This window comes from Giraffa tippelskirchi, chromosome 4 (assembly GCF_054371585.1).
Source record: "Giraffa tippelskirchi isolate mGirTip1 chromosome 4, T2T-mGirTip1v1.2.pri, whole genome shotgun sequence".
Classification (NCBI taxonomy): Eukaryota; Metazoa; Chordata; class Mammalia; order Artiodactyla; family Giraffidae; genus Giraffa; species Giraffa tippelskirchi.
Window position 1 is genome coordinate 202,471,552 of NC_137278.1, and position 14,259 is coordinate 202,485,810.

General features: G+C 45.3%; 1 non-coding gene across 1 annotated transcript; it reads right to left on the bottom strand.

The window, feature by feature from the left end:
* Positions 1 to 8,460: 8,460 nt before the first annotated feature.
* Positions 8,461 to 8,532, bottom strand: TRNAC-GCA (transfer RNA cysteine (anticodon GCA)). The gene has a single exon. It is a non-coding gene; the product is annotated as a tRNA-Cys (tRNA).
* Positions 8,533 to 14,259: the final 5,727 nt, after the last annotated feature.

Sequence of the window (14,259 nt, forward strand, 5' to 3'; positions counted from 1 at the left end):
GGATTCTTGACTGTCTGAGCCACCAGGGAAACCCAAGGAAAGTGAGGCTTAATTAAGGAGCTTGCCCAAGACAAAGGTGATAGGTAGTGAAGACTGGTCTTTCATTTCCCAAACTTGTGTTTTTATCTTAGAAAGTCCTACTCTAAGACTGGTAGCAAGAAGAGCTTCCCTGGTGGCTCAGTGGTAGTCTGCCTGCCAATACAGGAGACGCAGGTTTGATCCCTGGTCCAGGAAGATCCCACATGCCACAGACCAACGAAGGCCTTGCCCCACAACTACTGAGCCTGTGCTCTAGAGCCTGGGAACCACAACTGCGGAAGCCCGAGCAAGCTAGAGCTTGTGCTCTGGAACAAGAGGTCACTGCAATGAGAAGCCCTTGCATTGCAACTGGAGAGCAGCCCCTACTCACTGCAGCTAGAGAAAAGCCTGTGCAGCAACGAAGACCCAGCACCACCAACAATAAATAATAGAGCATCATATCCTTTTAAAAAAAATACTGGTAGCAAGAGGTTAAATAACAGTAGCTATACCATCAAGATCTACAGGGTCTATATATCCCCTCCAAAGCAATTTCCTGGAACTTGGGGGGGTGTGGCTGGTGAGGCTCCTCCCTGCCACCCAGCGACAAGGTGGTTGTGAATTCTGAAGCTAGGCTTTGTGCTTCCTTGGTACATGGCTGGTTCCTTTTAAGTTTTCTGGTTATAAGGAGGCTAGAGAACATGAAAGAGCTACTGTTTTGAAGGCATGACACCTGGATTCAAGTCTGAATTGTGTCACTAATTTACTGTATGACCTCTGGGCTGGTAGACTTATCTGAAAATTAAGATCTGCCTGCCCTCTGTTGAGAGGGCATCTGCCGTCTCTCTGTTGAGAGATGAAATGAGGATGATTGGGCCGTGTTGCTCACTGCTGTGCAGTCCACCTGAGGATCCCTAGAGTCTGCAGCTGGGCAGATCTGGGCCTGTTCCATGGCCTCGGTGTTCCATGGCCACTGTCCATGGGACAGCGGTGGCTGGAACTGGTCAACTGGCTTCCTTATCTGGGATGTCACCTGTCACCCTGGGGTGGATACCTGTATGGCTCTTGGGGTGGAAGCTCCTGCTCGCAGGTCAGTTCATCACTGAGCACTGTTCCTTGCTTGCAAATGAGGATGTTGTGTGTTAGTCGCTCAGTCGTGTCTGCCTCTGCAACCCCATGGACTGGGGTTGTAGCCCACCAGGCTCCTCTGTCCATTGATTCTCCAGGCAAGAATACTGGGGTGGGTTGCCATTCCCTTCTCCAGGGAATTTTCCCAACCCAGGGATTAAACCTGAGTCTCCTGCATTGGAGGCAGGTACTTTACCATCTGAGTCACCAGTGAAGTAAATGAGGATAGAATCTGCTTTAATGGGGAGTCAGGAATACATGAGATGCTGTTATTTCCCCCCACACACACTTTTAATTCATAAACTCTTCTGCATCCTTGTTTTCTATTGATATAAATGCTGGTAGTTCATTCGGTAGTTACTGAATGCTGGTCCCCAAAAAGATACGCCCATGTCCTAACCCCTGGAACCTATCAGTGTGATGTTTGGAAAAAGGTCTTCACAGATGTGAGTTAAATATCTCAAGATGACTTATCCTGGATTATCCAAGTGGCCCTAAGTCTAATGACAAGTGTCCTTAGACTCAGAGACACACAGGGAGGAAGGGGGCCACAGAAAGGTAGAGATTAGAGAAAGGCAGCCACAAGCTAAGGGTCACCTGGAGCCAGCAGAAGCTGCAAGAGGGCGAGGAAGCGCTCTCCACTAGAGCTGGTACCTTGATTTTGGATTTTCAGCCTCCACAACTGTGAGAATAAGTTTCTGTTCTAACCACCAACTTTGTGGTAATTTGTTACAGCAGCTCTAGGAGTCTAACAATGCCTGCTGTGTATCAGGCCCGTTGTAGGATTTCATGCACAGAAGATTGGATCCTTTTTCCGACAAGTGAGCCAACCAGGTGTTGCTAGGCATGAAGGAAAGGAAGTGGGTAAAAAAGCAAAACCCTGAAAAAAACAAATAATTACTTTTAATTAAAAAGAAAAAAAACGAAGTCCCTGTCCTCATCTTAAATTCCAATGGGCGGAGGCAGATTATAAACCATGCAGAGTATGTTGGATGGTGACGTATCTTATGGAGAAAAATCAAGGATAGGAGTTACTGTTTTGAACTGGATGGTCATCACCCTGATTGGCAACTTGGGCAGAGACCCAAGGGGCAAGGAGGCAATGTTGCAGATACCTGGAGAAAGTGTTAGGAAGAGAAAACTTGCATGTGCAAAGGCCCTGAGGCCAGAGCATGTTTTGTATGTTGAGAGAATGTAGTGAGAAGGCCAGTTGGAGCAGAGCTAGCAAGCGGGAGGGAGGAAGAGGTTCTGGGTCATATATAGGCCTTGTGGAGACTATTAGGGCTGTGACTGAGTCCGAGCTGGGAGTCCTTTCTCCACCAGGGAAGTTACATGACTTGTCCAAGTTCCAGGAGCTAAAGGGGACCGAGGACAGAATGCAGGTCAGCCCAGTTCGAAAGCCTGTGCTGTTTCTGAGACGCAAGGAAAACCAAAGGCAGGCTCTTTGTTAATATGTAATAAGTCCAAACATTCATAGAGCTCTTGGTAGTTTTCCAAACACTTCATCTGTTAGCTTGCTGGATTCTAACAAGTGGCAGAGCTGGGATCCAGTGCCGGCCAGGCCTCCTTACCACTCCCCTCCCCGGAGCCTGTCCATTCTCTGGTTCCCTGACCTTCTTAAGGAGGGCTCATGCAGTGTCATCTCTCCTGTACCCACCACCCGTCCTGACACTGGGCAATGGTGGCTCACAGGATACAGACCCACCTGGGCGCCCCGGTGTTGTTTTGAATTTCACCACCAGAGGTGCATAGTTCATGTCAGAGTCTCCTGTCTCCATCACTGAAATTATGCCGGGTCAAGGTGTGCCGTGTCAGACCCAGCCCCTTAGCACTCTTCTTCCCAGGAGACAGGCCATTTCAGGAGCCCAAGGTCACACAGAGCCACTGTGTAAGCGCCTGGCTTGGTCCGCTTCCCAGTGTCTTGGCCCATGTCCAGCCTCAGTGCTGGGCAGCCGGCAGGCCTAGTGAGGGGGCAAGCACAGCTGAACTCCGCCTGGTACCATTTGAGGAATGCAGGGCACCAAGCAGCTGCAGTCAGCTCGCAAGACTTTCATTCCAGCTTGTCTGGAGTGGAAGAAGCAGGCTCATAATCCTCCCATGTGTAATGGGAGTGAGGATTTTTTTGTTTGTTTTTAAGTTTAATTGACTGCACCGGGTCTTAGTTGTAGCGCACACAATCTTTCTGCTGTTGTTGTGGGCATGTGGGATCTAGTTCCCCAACCAGGAATTGAACCCTGGCCCCCTGCATTGGGAGCATGGAGTCTTAGCCACTGGACCACCAGGGAAGTCCTTATGGTCCAGTTTTATGGTTTTATTTGCTGGGAATGGGGAGCTCTGCGTGGTGCCAGTTACCAAAACTTCCTGTGCCAGAAACAGAAAGCAGCCCAGCGAAGTGTGCGGGCTCGGGCTTGGTCAGACCTGGGTTTGAATCCCAACTCTACACACTAGCTGTGTAACCATGGGCCAAGTTACTTAGCTTCTCAATGCTTTATTTGCTCATCTATAAAATGGGGGGTAGTAGCACTTCCCTTAATCAAATTATATGAAGTACTTAGCACAGCTCCTGGCCATCATGTGCGATGAACGAATGAAGTCCATTGTTATTAGCTGGCCATGACCTTGGAATTCAGAGTCATAGATTATATGGATAAGCAAGGCTGTTTCCTGGGGGAGCTCAGATTCACAGCCTACTGACTCACCCAAGGGCTTTCTCTACTCCCTATTCCTGGGTGGACCCAAGGCAAGTCTGTGTCGAGACAGGGTAGAGGCCAATTCACAGAGAGGCTGAGGTGCTTGTCTAGAGTAGCCCAGCCGTAGAGGAGCCGGAGCTCATGCAGGGTACTGGCAGGGGAAGGGAAGGAGATGCCCAGTCCTCTGGCTTTTGCAGCTGGGGAGACAGTAGAACCTCCCTTGAGATGGGGGTGGATGGGGCAGCTTGAAACAGGAAGCATGTACAGGTGGGTAGAGAACTGGGTTCAGGCATGAGTTCAAGGACCTGTGAGATATTCAGGTGGACATGCCCAGGGCGTAAGAACTTGGGCAGTGGCCGTGAAAAGGTGGGGCCGGAACCCTGATCATCAGATCCCAAGGCTGAAGCTGGTTCCTCGCTGCACAGATCAACCTCAGGTGGCGCCTTGGCTCCCTGTCCACAGCGTGGACTGGACCACAAGCCTGAGATGGGGCTGCTCTTCCTGGAATGCCCTTGGCATTTGGGTGGATGCTGACCATCTCCTCATCTGCAAAGTCAGTGAGACTGGCTGTTGTCCGAAGGCTGTAGCCCTGCAGTTCTAGAATTCTGGGTAAGACTGTGGGATCTAATGGGCCAAGACCTCCCCTGAATACCGGAGAAAAGGGAGCAGCAATGGGCTTTGCAGTAAAGAGAAATAGTTGGATGAATGAATGAATGATGAATACACGAGGAAGTGAATGAATGAGGCTTATCAAATGAAATAACATGAGTGTGTCAATAAGTGATGGAGTGCTTTAAATCCTTTAAGGTGATGGCACCCCACTCCAGTACTCTTGCCTGGAAAATCCTATGGACGGAGGAGCCTGGAAGGCTGCAGCCCATGGGGTTGCGAAGAATCAGACATGACTGAGCAACTCCACTTTCACTTTTCACTTTCATGCATTGGAGAAGGAAATGGCAGTCCACTCCAGTGTTCTTGCCTGGAGAATCCCAGGGACGGGGGAGCCTGGTAGGCTGCCGTCTATGGGGTCACACGGAGTCGGACATGACTGCAGCGACTTAGCAGAAGGCAGAGGCATGGAATAAATAAATGCTGAATGTATTCACTCTCTTCAGCAAATGGAGAGTGTGGGTGGGCCTGCGTTGTCTCCTCCTCTCTGTGGTCTTTCCTCCCCACCTCCACCTGCCCTGCACACTGGAGAGCGGCTGGCTTGGGCTGTTGCTTGGAGTCAGGAGCCAGGCTTTGGGACGGAGGAAGGGCATCAAGAAGAAGCTGAGAGGGAGGCAGGGGGCAGCCAATTTGAAGATTCTGTCAACTACAAATTGACACTGGCCAAGAGAATTTGCCAGCAACTGAACAACAACAATAAGGACATTTGCCATCTGTCTCTGAGGAGACTGAACCCTCTATTGCTGCAGCTGATGGCTTTCAATACCCCCTGAGGGAGTTCGGGATGGAGTGAGGCATTCTGTGTTCCAGGGAATCTGGTGGGACAGGTCTTTAGATAGTTAGATATTTTCAGAAACTGATTTCATGATCCCAATCTTTGCATCTCTTCATATCTATTGTTGTTGTTCAGTTGCTCAGTCATGTCCAACTCTGTGCAACCCCATGGACTGCAGCACACCAGGCTTCCCTGTTCTTCACCATCTCACGGAGTTTGCTCAAACTCATGCCCATTGAGTTGGTGACACCATCCAACCATCTCATCCTCTGTCGTCCCCTTCTCCTCCTGCCCTCAATCTTTCCCAGCATCAGGGTCTTTTCAAATGAGTCATCTCTGTGCATCAGGTGGCCAAAGTACTAGAGCTTCAGCTTCAGCATCAGTCCTTCCAATGAATTTTCAGGATTGATTTCCTCTAGGATTGACTGGTTTGGTCTCCTTGCTGTCCAAGGGGCTCTCAAGAGTCTTATTCAACACCACAGTTCAAAAGCATCAGTTCTTCAAGGCTCATCCTTCTTCATGGTCCAACTCTCACATCCATACAAGACTACTGAAAAAACCATAGCTTTGACTATATTGACCTTTGTTGGCAAAGTAACGTATCTGCTTTTTAATGTTGTCTAGGTTTTTCATACCTTTTCTTCCAGGGAGTAAGCGTGTTTTAATTTCATGCCTGCAGTCACCGTCTGCAGTGATTTTGGAGCCCAAGATAATAAAGTCTGTCACAGTTTCCATTGTTTCCCCATCTATTTGCCATGAAATGATGGGACCAGATGCCATGATCTTCGTTTTTTGAATGTTGAGTTTTAGGTCAGCCTTTTCACTCTCCTCTTTCACTTTCATCAAGAGGCTCTTTAGTTCCTCTTCGCTTTCTGCCATAAAGGTGGCATCACCTGCATATTTGAGATTATTGATATTTCTCCTGGCAAACTTGATTCCAGCTTGTGCTTCATCCAGCCCAGCATTTCGCATGATATACTCTGCATATAAGTTAAATAATCAGGGTGACAATATACAGCCTCGATGTACTCCTGACCCAATTTGGAACCAGTCCATTGCTCCATGTCCAGGTCTAACTGTTGCTTCTTGACCTGCATACAAGTTTCTCAGGAGGCAGGTAAGGTGGTCTAGTATTTCCATTTCTTTAAGAATTTTCCACAGTTTGTTGTGATCCACACAGAAATCACATTTAGAATCAAACCTCTTACCTGCTAGAGACACTCGGAGGGCACAAACAAAAGCCTTGTGTGCATCAGGACCCAGGGACCCCACAAGACACTGAGCCAGACCTGTGTTTGAGTGTCTCCTGTGGAGGTATGGGTCAGCAGTGGCCTGCTGCGGGGACAGGGGCTCTGGCTGCAGCAGACCTGGGAGGCGCGGTGTGTGACATAAGTCCTCTTGGAGGAGGTTGCCATTAGCCCCACCATAGAGCTGCCGAGCAGACGACCCATAAGCTGCAGAACAATTATACCGAAGAAGCTCTCGTACTGCTGCAAAACTTCTAGGGCCCACGACAGATTTCCCATGCTGAGGATCCAGCAAAGGGACTGAGAACCTCCAGGGAATTTGACTTTAAAGGCCAGTGGGATCTGATTACAGAATTTCCACAGGACTGGGGAAACAAGACTCTTGGAGGACACAAAACAAAACCTTGTGTTCACCAGGACCCAGGAGAAAAAAGCAGGGTTCCCACAAGAGACTGAGCCAGACTTGCCTGTGAGCGTCCCGGAGTCTCTGGCAGAGGCATGGGTCAACAGTGGCCTGCCACAGGGTCAGGGGCACTGAATACAGCAGTCCTGGGAGTCCCAGTGTGCTGGCTTAAGTCCTTTTGAAGGAGGTCACCATTACTGCCATTACCCTTACCATAGTTTGGCCTCAGGCCAAACTACAGGGAGGGAACACAGCCCCACCCATCAACAGAAAATTGGATAAAGATTTACTGAACACAGCCCCGCCCACCAGAGCAAGACTCAGTTTGCCCCACAGTTAGTACCTTCATATCTAGAAAAGCACTAATCCCTTCATGATGATATCAGCTCCTGGTGACTAGCAGAAAACCTCTTGTAAAGTAAGTGCTTGATTGCATTGAACTCCCTCTTTACCAAAATCGTATATACTGACCTTCCCTGACTGTGTCTTTGGAGCAGTCTCTCAGAGCTGTCTGAGGTGCTGTCTCCTGGGATGCAGTCCTCATTTTGCCCCAAATAAACCTTAACTCGCAACTCTCAAGTTGTGCATCTTTTTTGTCAGTTTAGACAGTTATGGCGATTGATGACGTGACCCAGAGTGGACTTCCCTCCTGTGCCTGAACTCCATGAGGAACCAGAGCTTTGATACCAGCAGTGGTGCGCCCATCCGCCTTCTTGGGGAGTACAGATGAATTTGGGTAAGACGGTCCTGGTTCTCGGATCTCTTGTATTGGTTGTGATTGTGGGTTTTATTTGGTAGTGGTGCAGGTTACTTGCCCACTCCCAGTTGAAAGATACGATACTGGGGTGGGGGGGCAATTGAAATAAACTGGGGCATACCCCACTCACTAGACATTGAGTGGGCTCAGCTGAAAGATAGCAGGGCAACAATACCCACTCAGTGGAAAGGTACTGGGTGGGCGGGGCTCGACTGAAATAAATCCAGGAATACCGGGGCTTGGCTGAAAGATACTGAGGTTTTCTGTTGTAGGCGACTGAGTGGTCTTAGCTGAGTGGTTAGGTAAGAGCTGATCTGACACTTTCCCTCAATTCTTTATAGAATTTGTCAGGATAAAAGCGAGGAGATTACATGAGAGCCTTGCTCCAAAGAAAAGGGATGATTCCTCCCAGCCAGTTATGGTTTTCTCAGGTGACTGAGACATTTACAGGAGTGGTGGAGGTAAAGTCCTCATACAGTGCAGTGGTCCCATAGAGAATGCATGCATGCTAAGTTGCTTAAGTCATGTCCGACTCTTTGTGACCCCATGAACTGTAGCCTGCTAGACTCCTCTGTCCATGAGATTTTCCAGGAAAGAATACTGGAGTGGGTTGCCATTTCCTTCTCTACCCATAGGGAAAGTGAAAATGAAGTCGCTCAGTTGTGTCCGACTCTTTGTGACCCCGTGGACTGTAGCCTGCCAGGCTCCTCAGTTCATGGAATTTTCCAGGCAAGAGTACTGGAGTGGGTTGCCATTTCCTTCTCTAGGGGATCTTCCCAACCCAGGGATCGAACCCGGGTCTCCTGCATTGCAGGCAGGCGCTTTACCATCTGAGCCACCAGAGAAGTATGGGTTTCCCATAGAGAAACCCACTCATTAATTAAAATACTTGCTCGTCCGGGGTCACAATAAGTATTGGCCATTCAGTGACCTGAGTAGTCATGGTGGTCTTAGATTGCTGGAAGCAGAATCTGAGACACATAAGAGGAGCTGAAACGACTCTGGGGTGACTCCTGGAGGAGTTAAGCTCACAAACAGCACACAGGCCCATCACACAATTTCACTAGTGATTTTTATCCCTGACAGATTCAGCATAAAATGGGAAACATCTCAAAAACAGAAATGAGGGGTATCAGAAAGCCAACCTGTGACTAACACTCCAGGCAGATTCATGTACAGTATGTACCGAGTTCATATTTGCAAGTACCTAGTTAATTGGGGAAATTATGCTAGAGAAGATCTTACCAAAAGTGTCCAAATTGGAGTTCTTTTGATATTCCAAAATTGATATTTTTGCATGCACCATTAGAAAAAGCCAGGTGTAAGATCAAGCAGACTGAATGGAATGCTTACTTTGGTACCCAGAAGGTTCTAAAAGAGGAAGCGATAGGGTAACTTCTTTGCAGGAAGCCAACAAGAAATTGCTTGAAAGTATATCAGAACCAAAAAAGGCTGCTAGCACTGACTCTGCCAGGTTACAGGTCTAGTGGGACTGGGAAATCACGTTTGACATTTTTGCCATTTGGCTTTTGATTTCTGGGCATCTCTCTGCCTTTTGTTTTATTTGGAATGTGACTTCTGGCTGGTGAGATTCTGGTTTGGTTTGAGTGCGCAGACACCTGGTAAACTGCTCAAGTTAAAATGGGAAGCGCTTCCTCTAAGGTTCCACACCACACCTGGGAATACCTTGCAACAAATTTTTAAATGACTGGTCAACCTATATCCAACCTTTATCCAATGACAAAGGAAAATGGCCTAAAAATATTAGATCTCTATTGCCACAGGATGGGAAAATGAACTGAAGTTCCCTGATGCCCAGGACTTTTCTCCTATAATCAACAGCCTGGGGCTCGGTGGCTCAGAGGGTAAAGCATTTGCCTGCAATGCAGGAGACCCGGATTCGATCCCTGGTTGGAAAGATCCCCTGGAGAAGGAAATGGCAACCCACTCCAGTATTCTTGCCTGGAAAATCCCACGGACGGAGGAGTTTGGTAGGCTACACTCCACGGGGTCGCAAAGAGTTGGACACGACTGAACAACTTCACTTGGGGCTGATCAAACTAAGACCCTCATTTCCCCAGACAGACAATCCCTGCTGGGACTAATCTGCCCTGGTTATCAGGGCCAATTTGAGCACTATCTGGTCTAAATTTTGGAAAAACTTCTCTCTTTAGAATTCTTGCCCTATGGGAATAGCTCCTCTTATGCCTTGGCCTTGAGACCAGAGCTCTCTGAATCACTTATCTAGACTATCTCTAATTCCTGAAACTGAAGGGGAGAAAAAAGGGAAAGAAGCCTTTTTAAAAATTTCTATTCCAACTGTTATTTACAATTAGTGAACTTTATATTGTGAAATCTGATTCATAACTAAGTTAGGGGAAAAAAAGCTATGAGATCTCTTATGTCTATTTGAATACATGTATGTCTCAGTATGTGTCTTTGTCTTTGGATAATAATGCTGATTGCTGAGATTAGTTTGTAAATGAGCTCTAATCTAATTGGCCTAAAGAAAAGTTGTTGTTCAGTTGCCCAGTCCTGTCTGACTCTGCTTTCCTGCCAAGAAGCAATTGTCTTCTAATTTCATGGCTGCAGTCACCATCCGCAGTGATTTTGGAGCCCAAGAAGAGGAACTCGGTCACTGGAAAGAAAAGTAAAGCGCTTACAAATAAAACAATTCTAAATACAAGAGAAATCAACCTAAATGAATTTCAGGTTCACAAGAACTGGGAAATATTCAGTGTTAAATATCTAGTGTTAATGTTTGTGATATAATATAGACAAGTCTAAGAGTTATTAACATTAAGCATAATATTTTCATTATGCCTAGGTTTAATGTAAGTTAAATATTATTATATCTGTTACAAGTTTGTCAGCAAGGAAAGTAACTCAAGTGAAGAAACTTTTAAGGAAAGAAAATGTAAATGAAGCCTTTAGAAAAACTCTATTAAAAATGGTTATACTTTAGGAATGTCTAAAATAGTCTCTCCAGATTTTGGTAACCTGAATCTCTAGTGTTGTGCTAAACGAAGTGATGAAAGCTTATTGAATAGCTAGGTCATTTCCAAATAAAATAAGATTCTGAAACACTGATTACTGAAAACTAATTTCCTCTTAAAGAGAAATGAAAGAGATTTTTGACTATTAATGAAAAATGTTTGGTGCCGTCCTGAGATGTTTTCTTTAAGAAAGCAAAGGTTTTTTTATAAATTATTCCTGGTATTTACGCTCACCAATCTATACAATGCTAATATAAAGGTCAGTTCTTCACTGCTTAAGGAAAGTAGGATGTGTGTTTTCAGTAAAGAAGGTATGAGGAATGGAATTGCATTTTATGAAGGGAAAAGGAAATAGGTCTGACTTACAGGTGGCTGTTTCAGGATGGGAAAACAAAGTAATGGGTACAGAAACTAATAAGTTTTGTGGAAAGTGGACCCTGCAAAAAGAGTTTTGTGCATGGTTAGGACTGACTAAATTTAATATAAATTTAGTTAAGCTTACTTTTAAATGAATTTAAAACTTGAATTTGGCTCTTCTCTCTGTTAAGGGAACACAGTTTCTTCAGATGTTGGACTGCTTTTGATAATAGATTTAAGTTTCTTTACCTCTTAAATGACCTAGTCTGTATTTGCCTTTGAAATCCTTTGTTGTTACTTTGGCTAAGTGAATAATCTATTGTTTCACAGTGACCTATAATCCCACCTGGACAAGGTCAGTTTTCATTGCAATCCCAAAGAAGGGCAATGCCAAAGAATGTTCAAACTACTGCACAATTGCCTGCATTTCACATGCTAGCAAGGCCAACATCCATGGGATCATAGAAAAAGCAAGAGAATTCTAGAAAAACATTTACTTCTGCTTCACTGACTACACTAAAGCCTTCAACTGTGTGAATCACAACAAATTCTTAAAGAGATGGGAACACTAGGCCACCTTACTTGCCTCTTGAGAAATCTGTATGTAGGTCAAGAAGCAACAGTTAGAACTGGACACAGAACAACAGACTGGTTCAGAATTGGGAAAGGAGTATGGCAAGGCTGTATATTGTCACCCTGATTATTTAACTTATATGCAGAATGCATTATGCAAAATGCCAGGCTGGGTGAAGCACAAGCTGGAATCAAGATTGCCGGGAGAAATATCAATAATCTCAGATATGCAGATGACACTACCCTCATGGCAGAAAGCGAAGAGGAACTAAAGAGCCTCTTGATGAAAGTCGAAGAGGAGAATCAAAAAACTGACTTAAAACTCAACATTCAAAATACGAAGATCATGGCATCTGGTCCCATCACTTCATGGCAAATAGATGGGGAAACAATAGAAACTGTGACAGACTTTATTTTCTTGGGCTCCAAAATCACTGCAGATGGTGACTGCAGCTATGAAATTAAAAGACACTTGCTCCTTGGAAGGAAAGTTATGACCAACCTAGACAGCATATTAAAAAGCAGAGACATTAGTTTGCTAACAAAGTCTGTATAGTCAAAGCTATGGTTTTTCCAGTAGTCATGTATGGATGTGAGAGTTGAGCCATAAAGAGGGCTGAGCACCAAAGAATTGATACTTTTGAACTGTGGTGTTGGACAAGACTCTTGAGAGTCCCTTGGACAGCAAGGAGATCAAACCAGTCAGTCCTAGAAGAAATCAATTCTGAAAATTCATTGGAAGGACTGATGCTGAAGCTGAAGCTCCAATACCTTGGCCACCTTATGCAAAGAACTGAATTATTGGAAAAGACCCTAATGCTGGGAAAGATTGAAGGTGGGAGGAGAAGGGGATGACAGGATGAGATGATTGGACTGCATCACTGATTCGATGGATATGAGTTCAAGTAGGCTCCGGGAGTTGGCGATGGACAGGAAAGCCTGGCGTGCTACAGTCCATGGGGTCGCAGAGTCGGACTCGACTGAGTGACTGAACTGAACTGAACTGATTTCTACCCAGGGCTTGGTGGAGTTATCCCCTCCAAGGCTCTGATTGGATGCCCCTAGGAAATTAATTTTAGAAGAGAGTTAGGTCCTGTTCTGTGTACTCATGATATTACTAGATGGGATGCTCTCATCTGGCAAATTAACAACATCTGCTCTGACCCTGGCCACAGATTTAAGTTTTCTCTTAGGATCACTCAGACTCAATCAGAGCAATGAACTAAGTCTCAATCAAATACTGTAACCTGTCATCTATTAAAAGGAAATCATCCACAATTATAGGATGGATCTATATGGTAACACCAGACTATGATCATTTAAGTTTAAAAGCTCCTCTATGTTGGGAATAATTAAATTATACTAAGGACGATCAACCTAGTAACATTAGGAAACTAGGCTAGGTGCCTTATGAACTATGCTTATTATTACTCTTAGAGACAGTGATTGGTATGGAACTGAGTAAGTCAGATGACCAGAGATTCACTGGATTGCATCTAATGGAACTCAATGCATTTGTGATACTAATTTATGGCCTTGGCTTCTACTGGGATGGACAGGAAGGCATAGCCTGGGAGTCCCATAATTCAAGGTTATATACATAACAAATTAGAGGAAACTCTATCCAATCTAACATTTATGTGAGCTTGATGAGTCAAGAGATCTGAATTCTACTGGTGTGACCATTTAGCAGCTATTTTTGTGCCTTCAATAGGATTGGAGGATGTAATTGGCCATACTGAAGTCTTAACAACTTTCACTCAACAAGCTTTAAATGAGAGTAACCAGTCTATTAACTTATTGAACTCTGAGGTCTCTATAATAAGGAAGGTGGTGCTATAAAACCACAAGGCCCTTGACACCCTACGGCATCTCAGGGAGGTACCTGTGCCATAATTCAAACTGAATGCTGTGTTTTCATACCTGATCAGTCCCCTAATATAACACATTTGATAAACCATCTGAAAAATCAGATTTCTGCCTTAATTGACCCATTACCTAGTCTTGATGATCTTTAAAAACAAACAAACAAGCAAACCACTGGTTTGGTTTGGGAGGCTCATAGCTGAAATATTTACTTATAAGTCCACTAATGTTATTAGCTATACTGTTTGTATTTTGCCTGATTTACAAGATTATTGTTTCCTGTTTTATCAAGTGTATGACTGAGCCTCCCATGAAAATAATGATAACTAGACTTGAAGCAGCTGATCAAATGCATAACTTGATATGTGGTCAATGGTACTAGTGTAACTCTAGATATGGGAAGATGGATTGAGAGGGAATACTTTCCTGAACCGTAACTAGAAGATAGGTGTCCAGAGATCTTTGACTATTAAGACCTAGTCCAGTAATAGCACATTGAATAGTCAATCAGCAAAATCTTCTTCAGAATTAGGAATGGGCCTTCCCAGAAACGTGGGACAAAATAGTCATGAAATGCCTCCTAAAGTATGGTCGGATTTATGACCATGAGGGGGCTCTACCAACTACAAATTGGCACTGGCCGAGAGAATTTTCCAGCAACTGAACAACAACAAGAGCATTTGCCATCTGCTTCTGCAGAGACTGAACCTTTTGCTACTGCAGCTGCTGACCTTCAACATCCCCTGAGGGAGTTCAGGGTGGAGTGAGACACTCTGTGCT